A 10,992-nucleotide genomic window follows, 5' to 3' on the forward strand; every position below is an offset into this window, starting at 1 on the left:
ACAAGTCGTTATGGCAAAAACGAACTTTACAACTTTGGTGGGGGCGGCGGAGGAGGATTGGGCGGGGAGGGGCAGAGGGAGGATGGGAAGGGATGAGAAGGGGAAACAAAGGAGGAGGCTACAATGCTTGATAAGAAATGTACTCATTATCTTGCCCATGTAATTGTAACCTCTCCTGTACAGTATTTTCACAATTAAAAAAAAAGAATTTAAAATATTAGCTTAAAACTCTTAAAAAAAAGTCTCATGAATTTCTCTGCCCAGGCTGGCTTTGAACAATAGTCTTCAGATCTCAGCCTCCTGAATAGCTTAGATTACCGGCTTGAACCACTTGTGCTTGGCTGGCTATCACATTTTACCAGAGTAGCCTCAGACTGGGATCTGTGACTTGCATCACCATATAGCTGTGAGGGATACTTCCTAATACAAAATGTTACTTCCCTTCCTGTAACATTGTAACTTTCACTGTACCTCACCAAACAATAGATTTTGGGTATTCTTTGGCTGAGCAAACCGATCACATACCTATTATATATCTAACTCTGTACTTGCTAGATACTCCAATAGAAGGAGGGAAGAGTGAATAAAGGAGAATGAAATGTAGCCTTTGTAGTTTTGAGAATGAAAAATCTGTTAAAGTGATCATGTAGTAAAGCAAGAAAGTATGGAGTAAATGTCATCTTCTATTGGAGTCCAAACATAGGGATAAAAGTGAATCAGATGGCATAATTGGGCTCTACCATTTCATCTCTTTTAGTAACCATAGTGATCCTTTCAACCCAGTTCTTGGAGAGTGCTTCTCTTCTGAGATCTAAATTGATAAGTTAAAGTGGAAAAGAGATGGTTTCTCAGAAGGCTGTAATTTGAATTTGACCTTGAAGGACAGGATAAAATAGAAAGGGTGGGAAAAGTATTCAATGCTTTGAGAAGAAATACTAGTATGGACTCACTCTCTGGGTGGATAGGAGCTGGAGGGGATATGTGTTGGAAAACAATTCAAGTGGTTCAGGTTTTGTGAGTTTTCTTATTCTCTATCAGAAATATGACTCTTCATTAAATAATTTTGTTAGTGATAATTTTGTGGTTCCTGTGTGACAATGAAAATATGAGACCCTTTCTATTTTTACCAAGATGTCTCATTGATTTCTGTCATTGTGTTATATACACCAGAAACTCATTTCTTAAACAAGTTCCACTACTATCTCATATCCTTTGCCCTTTCCCCCAACATTTATTCCGCTGACTATTAACATCAGATGGGTACATAGACTGAGGTCTAGCAGGGAAGTTTCTGTAAGGATCATTCTTATTTTGGAAAGAGCCCTAATTAGATGTTTATTCTCTTTTGTCTTCATTTATCCTTCTGTTGTTAACTGAGTGTCTGAAATGATGTTATACCTTAAGGGAAATAAAGAAGAGTGAATTCTCGGCTTTTAGGGAAATGGACTTACCAAATCCTACAGCATACAGGGCTAATAATCCTTGAGTTAGAAATAAGAAAAAGTAGTTGATTTAATTCTTTTTTTTTTTTTTTGCTTATGTGGTACTGAGGAATCGAACACAGAGCCTCAGGCATGGAAGGCAAGTGTTCTACTACTGAGCCACCTTCCCAGCCCAGTTGATCTAATTCTTGATAGGTAATCTGGCCAGAATTTTATGTGTCAGCCCATCTCTTTTTAACTTTTCTATGACTAAAACACTTGCTTTTGGCTTAGTCTAATCTGATTGCCCCAAAATGGACTCAACATTTGCCACTAGCGGTACTTGAATTAGCTAAATACCACATGCAATAAGAATTTAACTACAATGACCCTTTAAAGGAATTTTGGAATATTCATAAAAAAGAAGGAATATAATAACTCAAAATAGCCAGTATTGACTCAAGATGTTGAGCTTGTATCAACCAAATTACTGGAAGTCATGGATGAAATTCCTAGTTCAGAGGAGAGAAATGTGAACTTTAGATAGATGGATGTGTCCGAAGAGGAGTAACAGGTACAGGGAGAGATGATTGATGGTCTATTTGTCTTTTCACATGTGACCTGCACCCTCCTCTGCACTGCTTAGGGTCCCTGGAGGCTAATTCCCATGGCCTATCCCAGCTTAGCTGCTTATCTACATTTCTACAGTTAGAAAATCGGAGGGGGACTTATGTGTATTCCCCTGGGCTTCCCCTGCTGGGTTGCTATGAAGAGAGCTGTATCCTCACCAGATGTTCTGGGCCTTTTTCTCCTGGAATCCACTCCTAAAGCTGCAGACACTGCTATTATGGCAATACTACCAGGAGCTAGAACCTTGTTCTTCCCCTTGTCCTTTTAGGCTAAAGGCTAGAGTATTGCACTAATGCTGCTGCCCTTGGAGCCTTCCTTGTGCCTTGTTGATTTCCTTTTGCTTCATTCATAATTCTGAGTATGTGAAATATGCTTCTTGAGTGGCACGTGTATCTTGCAGGACCCCCTACTGTCAGGTAGGATGTGGGTGTTGGTGTTGAATTAACACACAGAATCTAACACTGAGAGACTATGGAAATTGATGATGACCATTGGCTCAGGCAGGTGGAGTTCCAGCAGGCTCATTGAACAAATGGAAAATTAATCCTTGGCGAGATGTTTTGGTGGATGCCTGTAAGCTCAACATTTGGGAGATAGGCAGGAGGATTGTGAATTTGAAGCCAGGCTCAGCCACATAGTAAATTGAAGCCAACCTGGACTACATAGTGAGCTCTTGTTTGGGAAAAAAGCCAGCAATGCCTGGCCTAAAGTTGGGTTTTAAAAATGGTACATATTTTCAGAACAAAAGTGAATACCAGATGGTGTTGTGCTGGTGTGACCTCAATTAAAGATCTGCTATGCTGCTCTTCCTAAAGAGGGAATAGAATCTTTCTCAGACTTTAGGGCCAACTCAAGTGGCAACGTGTCCAGTCCACTTCATCTCTTGAAATATTTAGTGATCCTGAAAGGCATTAACAGTTCTAATGAGAGAAAAAGATTTCTGTAGTTCCATTCACTGAAGTACACACACCTCCCTCAAAGCTTCCACATTTTTTTTAAGAATTCAGAATTGCTTAGTTGCTACAAACGAATTTAGAGGAAAATTTAAGTAACCAACCCAATAAATTTCTTAAACTAGTATTTGTGAGCTAGACACAACTGCTTCATGCCTGTAATCCTAACTGCTCAGGGGGCTGAGATCTAAGGATTGCAGTTCAAAACCAACAGAAGCAGTAAAGTCTATGAGAGTTTTATCTCCAATTTATCACTAAAAAAACCAGAAGTGGTGATGTGGCTCAAGTGGTAGAGCACTAGCTTTAAGTGGAAAAGCTCAGGGACAACTCCTAGGCCCTGAATTCAAGACTCAAAAGTGACACCAAAGTAACAACAACAACAACAAAAAGTGGTAGTTAAGAAGTAGTTTTTTTTTTTCATTTCTTTCAGGCTTTCTATCTCTCAGAGAATCTATTTTAATGAAATTTTATCAAGAGTTACTTTTATTGAAGGTTTTACTGGAAAGATATTTTAGTATTTTATCTAAGAGGACTGAAGGACATAGAAAACAAATCTGTGTACTTATCATCTCAGTTACAGACTTATATAAAGGAAATAAAACAATATTGCAATGAGAATGGAAAAAGCCATTAGATATGTGCTACTAGAAGTAGCTCAGCATTAAAATATAATAAATGACAATCTAATTAAGTCAAGAATTTCCTTTTTGGTTTAGAGTTACTTGTTTGAAGCACTCCATGGCTCCATCCAGCCTTTTATATTTGCTGTGATTAGTATTGGAGGCACAGCTGATTATCATTTATAATGTTATAAAAATTATAAAGCAGTACAATGTGCTTTCAAGACATAGGACAATGTATTTAGAGAGCAGGAATTATTAAATCATAAACTTTGAGTATCTCCCTAAAACTGTGTCAGTGAGTCAGTTTGTTAAGCCTAGCTAAGAAGTTGTGAGGCCAAGGTTAAAGTAAGATGAAAGAGACACCAGGCTGTCTGTATTTTGGGGATATCTGTTTAATCAAAGTGCTTAATCAAAGACTACTTGAAAACAGTACAGTCTTCCCAGGGTGGCTAAAACTTTGCTGTACCTATACACTGTGTGAAGATCAGTTGACCGAGAAGTTTGTAGGGAGGGTTATCTGTGCAGTTATTCTATGTGTGAGCACAGATCAGGGGTGGGAGAGCACAGGCAGAAAAGATGAAGCACAGGAACCTGTACATACAATGGCCCACTCAGGGTTTCAGTGTGACCCATCTTCCCTTCTTTCTATAGGTTCAAACTTGATAATGACATGAACTCTATTTGCTCAATTTTCAAAAGGAGTTGATAGATTTAAAAGGAAATTAATAATGGTGTTTTGACTGATGAATTCATTTGTTTTTCTATGATAACTTAGCGAGCTCTGGCTACATTTGGGGCATCATTTCAGGTACATATGATGATGAGCAAGACATGCTTCTTGTTCTCCTCAAGCTTATAGCTTATTGATGGAAGACACATATGCATAGAACCCAACACAAAGAAGAACCAAGGGTGCTTTTGCACAGATAGGAAGAACACAAAGGGCAGTTGCCAGTTTTCTTGGAGTATCAGGCTGGCTACGTGTAAAGGTGTTCTTAGATTCAGGTAACAGCTGATCCAGAGTACAAAGACAGAGCCCTAAAGATCTTGGTGTAACTGAGCTGAGTAGAAGCTCAGCATGGTTAGAGAAGGACTGCAATAAGGGACAAAAATGAAGCCTGTAGAGATTAGGTTTAGAGGGGACTGCAATAAGATAAAAAATGATGTAAAGATTAGCCTTAGAGTTTAGACTCATTTTATAAACTCTGGGAAAAGATTTAAAAGTAGATGGAAACAAACATGATCCTAGAGAGAAAAAAATCTGATGCAGGTGTGCAACTGGAGGTAAGGAGGAGTAGAAATGTAGAGCTGATCTTTTACTTTTACAGGACAGATTACATGTATTGACTCATTTCATTGTAGCTATAGTCCTGAAGAGTAGTCACTGTTAGTATTGATCCTGTATTTTGAAGAGGATATACATATTTGGAAAGTTTAAATAACTTGTCTAAGGATGGAGAATATTGATCAAGTTGGACTTTAACTCAGAATTTTAAATCATTTTAATCCAAATTTCTAATGTTTGGGCCTTTCTTTGCCAGGAAGGCTTGTGGCCAATAGGAACCATGATAAAGCAGCAGCAGAGGTAAGGAAGGCAGAGCATAGTGGAAACTCATCAAAAAGGTTGAATCCAAGAGAGAAAGTTTAATTGTTACAACTCTTCTCCTATATAAATGTGTTAGATCATCTGATCTAATACTGATCTAAAATTCACCGAGTTTTGAAGCTATATTTCTAAATCCAAATTACAAACTAACACAAAGCTCCAGGAACTATGACACATAAAGGATCCTACCTCATCCCCTGAGATCACACAGTGGCCTATGTATTGTCATCTTAAGGTTTAGCAGGCTGCATTAGAGCAGCTTGGTTGGTGTTTCAGATTTATGTTATGAAGGGCCAGGACCATTTTTCACTTGTTTAGTTACACAAATATATGAAGAGTCTAGGAGTAGGTTGGGACACTGGCAATAGTTGTATGTACAAGATGCAGTTCTGGTCTGACAGCTGATTAGGGATAGTAGCTTCATTACCAGGCAATGTCAGTGCTGCATGGTGTGTGGTGTGATATGAGCTCTCATGACCACAGGCACAGTACCAACAGGAATATGGCTCAGACACACAGTATCATGGGAGAGGGGAAGGCTTTGGCAAACTTCCTGAAGGAGGTGACCATGGAGACAAGGGTTCTAGCATGTCAAATCTTTATTCTTCAAGTATGGTGAGACCATAGGATAATGATTGTTGATTACTCAATAATGAAAACTCAGACCACAGGAAGCAGACCACGTTATAAACCACAGAGCCACTCAGAGAATGCCTAGGCTGGTCAGAAGGCAAGGAGAGTGAAGAGAAAGCCCAGGAGCTTATATTCTTGTTTCTTTCATGAAAGAATGGTTGAGGCAAGATCCACAGGCTTACAATTGGCTAGTTTAAATAATGTCAGCAAACTCTGAGGTGTAAGGCTGTTTTTCTTTGGTAACAGGTTGTGGGATGATTAGGGTCTAGATTTGTGGGTTTGCATATCAAAAGTGTACCTGTTAGTGACCTTTTCACTCTGCAGGAATTGGTCGCTGCTGGGAAGGGAGATTCATCCAAGACCAGAAAGGCCCCAGACACAAATGCAGACATGGCATCAGAACATAAAAAGTAAAAAGGCATGATTCATGCTCTGAACCATGGGGCGATTAAAAGAATTACCCAAGCAGAGAATTAGACAAAATCCCAGGAAAGTAGGATGTGAACAGCATAACACAGTGTGTCCCCTGAATGTACACAGTTTAGGCTCAGTGCGATTGCAGGACTAAGAATTGTGAGAGTAAAAAGAAAAACTAGAGGCTAGAAGGATTCTAGAAGACGAATGATAATTAACCATAAGAAGCAGTCACCATTGTTGCAATGGGTCAACCTGTATCCCTATTGAAACAATTTGTTTTCCCCTTTCTGCTCCCCAAATTATACCAACATCAAATACAGTGAAAACAGGGGTTATACCATGGGGGAGGGACATACAAAGCAACAGAAAATCATGTGGTACCTTATAAATATGTTAGAAACAATAGCAAAAAAAACATTTGTGTCCTTTTCTTGGGGTTCATTTTGTTTAACATCATCTTATCTGACCTTTTCTGCTTGTCTCAGATATATACTAGTTATTGCAAATAAGAGAAACCATGAGACCTGTGTTTCTTTGGGCCTGGCTTATTTCACTTAATATAATTCTTCCAAATCTTTCCATTTCCTAACAAATGGGGCTATGTCATTTTGATGGAGGCATAGAATTCACAAACACACACACACACACACACACATACACACACACACACACACATATCACATTTTCTTGATCCATTCATCTACTGAGGGGCATCTGTGTTAGTTCCATATCTTAGCTATGGTAAATTATGCTGCAATAAACATAGTTGTGCTGGTAGCGTTAGTATGGTCTTGTTTGTGATCATTCGGGTAAATGCCCCAAAGTGGGATTGCTGGGTCATAGGGGAGATCTATGTGGAGTCTTTTGAGGAACCTCCATACTGCTTTCCAAAATGGTTGAACAAGTTTACATTCCCACCAACAATTCAGTAAGGTTCCCTTCTGTCCACATACCCTCCAGCATCTGTTGTTACTAGAGTTCTTGATTATAGCCATTCTAACTGGGGTGAGGTGGTATCTCAATGTTGTTTTGATTTGCATTTCTTTTCTGGCTAGACAGGTTGAGCATTTCTTCATGTGTCTATTGGCCATTCTTCTTTCCTCTTCAGAGAAGTTTCTCTTTAAGTCTTTAGCCCACTTATTTATTGGGCAGTTGTTTCTTTGTGGATTTGTTGTTGGGGAATTTAATTTTTTGAGTTCCACATATATTTTAGATATGAGTCCCTTGTCTGTTGTATGGCGAGTGAATATCTTCTCCCAATCCGTGGGATTTCTATTGAACTTGCTAGAACTGGACAATTTAGGCAGGGGGTGGGGGTTGGAGGCGGAGAACGTAGTTGTGGAAATGGGAGGGAAGGAATGGTAGGGGAAAAACAAAGGAGGAGGTTACAATGTTTGATAAGAAATGTACTCATTACCTTGCTCATGTGATTGTAACCCCTCTGTACAGTATTTTTACAATAAAAAACTTATTTTAAAATTTTTTGTGAAGTAGCAGTCACCAAAAAAAAATAAGAGAACAAACTCCCTAAAACAGACAGAAGGATGTAATCATAATTTCAAGTGAGAGGAGATGGAGGTTTAGGCCAAAGATATGGTAAGCCATTATAGAGATGAAAAGCAAGGGTTGACTATGCACGTCAAGTGGACAGGATGCGGAAGGGGTGGTGGTCATTGGACTCTATCTCCAAGTCTTGCTATGCAGCAGCTTACACTTGTTAGGTAACTCATTTCTGGATAAAAGATTTTCAAATCCTTACGCACACCATTTTATTCATCTAATATCATTTCCCTGAGGCTTAGAAGGCAACTTCATATTTCCTCAAATGGCTGAATCTCTTAAAATAATAGTTTCTGGCATCTCTTATGAGAAGGAAAACAATTTTGGCCTAAATTACCACAGGTCTACTGGGAGGAATCATTATAACACACAGATAGCTTCAAGCTCTCTTATCCCCAACCTCCTCAGAATCAGAAAGATAACTTTTCCAAGCCAGACTGCCTAAGAGAACTTTAGAATCTTTAGTTAATTACTTTTATGAGACAACATACTATGAACATATCCTTGTGAGTCTCTGGGTATTTTATTTTTGCCAGTTTTTTTTTCTGAGACACTAAACGTGCCACTAAAATATCTAATTATTATCCTAGACCCAGGTAGAAAGAGCTGATGTTTCATAGCTGAAAGCCAATGGTCCATGCTGTCTGTCTCTGTCTTTATGCTGTGTGCTTAGTGGTGGTCTGAACTGGTTGGAACTCATATGATTAGTGTGGAAGACATTTTGGATTCAAGGTCAAACTTTCTGACTGCACGTCCTGGCAGAAACAAAAGTTCTTTTAATTTTCAGTGAAGTCTCTTCTCCCACTACAATAAAGATTTAACCATATAAGAAGTAAGATGTATCATATAAGAGGCTCTTTTGCCATTATTTAGTGAATTCTCATAACTGCTCTGGGGAACGTATTGCAAAACGATTTTGATGAAAAATAACTCTGAATTCCAAAGATTATAAGACTAACCCAAATTTTATGGCAAAATTAGATTAATTTGACTCAAGCATATGAAGTTTTCATTATGTGTTATTATCATCATTATATTATTGTATTATCACACAAGTGATATTTAATGATTACACTCAGTTTACAAAATAAGAACGAAACTCTACTATAGCCATTGTAAAAATATTAACTTATTTTCTTGAGTAGTCTTCCTAACTAGATTTTTTTTCTATTTTTACATTGCTATGAATATACTGCCTAGATAATTTTGTTCATTTGGAAGGATTTTAAGTCTTTTTTGGGGGAAGAGAATAAAAAGAATTTAAATGATATGAGAGAGGCTGAAAATAGGAGGAAACATAAGTTGGAAGAAGTGGAACAAGATATTAAGAATTAAAAAACTTTGCAAACCCAAGAAGGTGTCAATCATTCTAACTTATTTTGAAATATTTTTGCAGTCTGAAAGTAACAGCATCCTGTCACTGACAATGCTCATACTTGCAAGATACCTGTACTTCTATACAGTCTATGCAGAACCTCAGTGAATTCTGGTTAATTTGTGTGCCTATTATACTAACTAAGTTATTAGGACAGTTGGATTCCTTTCGATATGAAAATGGTCACTGACGAGTGAAGTTATTTGGGCTGTATTTGTAGGACCCTAATTAACTGTGAGATCTTGTTAAGCTCATCCAATCATGAAACAGAGATAAAACTAGAGAAAAATGGATTCTAGTACCTGTATTTTGAAACTCCTTCCAAGCAATATTTTTTGATGGCAATCTGGAGCCAATGACTCCCCAGTGACTGATAAATTTGAACTAAAGTTAAATAATTATTTTCAAAGAGTTAATTATTATAATCTATGCTCAGCTTCATTGCCTCAATAAATAGATCACCTTATTTCAGCCATGCAAATTAGCATGTGCTCTGGAATCCAGCCAAGAGAGACCCAAGACTTGTGGGCACAGGAAATGTTCTCCATACATTTTCCTATCAGCTAACTCCTTTAGGGACAGTGTGGGACTGCTAAAAGATTTTGCTTCAGCTACATATAAAGTACAGTGATGGTCAGCAATAGAAATCAACACTGAGAATCCAAATGTACTATAGATGACTATAATTGGCCGACATAAGATTTGAACTAGGTAGGGTAAGAGGGTATAGTCACTTGGATGAGTTGGTTGGAAGGTAGAAGAACCACCTTACATTTTGGCAGTGGAGCTGATGGTGCACACCCAGCAGAGAAGACAGCAATCATGGGTGACAGAGGATGCCAGGCAGAGGATCATGGAGTGGGGCAAATGTTGAAGAGTACTGCCATACCAGATTGAGAGCAAAGGGAATTCAAGAACCAAATATACATTATTTATCACACAGAAATACTGACATGAGATGCCCATTGCTTTGACGTGCTTGTTACCATAGATAACTGTATCCTGCTCCAAGACAGTACTGTTCACGCCTTTAGAAGGTTATAAGATTCAAGTCAGGCTGGGGTAGAGTGGTAGAGTGGTTGCCCAGCATGTGTGAAGCCCTGGGTTCGATTCCTTGGTATCACATAAGCAGAAAAAGCTGGAAGTGGTGCTGTGGCTCAAATGGTAGAACACTAGCCTTGAGCACAGAGAAAGTCAGGGACAGAGCCCAGGTCCTGAGTTCAAGCCCCAAGACTGGCCAAAGGGGGGAAAATAAAAAAGATTGGAGTCATTTATTGCCAGTATTGTAAGGCACAGATATTTGGTCTTTTAAGGTGCCAAAAACATACTGTAAAAAACATCTTAAATATTAACTGTTATGTGACTACAATAAGTGTGACAATACAGTCACAATCACCTAGAAATATACATCAATAGCTTTGGGCAGGTTTATAATAGTATTTATGCAAGCCTTCCTCTCTGTGATCTCTTATAGGTTAAGACATCTTTGGGGGCTGGGGAGGTACTGATAGTTGAACTCAGAGCCTTATATTTCCTAGGAAAGCACTCCACCACTTAAGCCATTCCCCTAGCTCTTTTGCTTTTAGTTTCTCAGATAGAGTATTGCACTTTTACAAGGCCTGGCCTTAGAACGTGATCTTACTATCTCTTTCTTTCCTTCCTTCTTTTTTACTTTCTTCTTTCTTTCTTTCTTTCTTTCTTTCTTTCTTTCTTTCTTTCTTTCTTTCTTTCTTTCTTTCTTTCTTTCTTTCTTTCTTTCTTTCTTTCTTTCTGA

The sequence above is a fragment of the Dipodomys ordii genome, unplaced genomic scaffold (assembly GCF_000151885.1).
Source record: "Dipodomys ordii isolate 6190 unplaced genomic scaffold, Dord_2.0 Scaffold52, whole genome shotgun sequence".
Lineage (NCBI taxonomy): Eukaryota > Metazoa > Chordata > Mammalia > Rodentia > Heteromyidae > Dipodomys > Dipodomys ordii.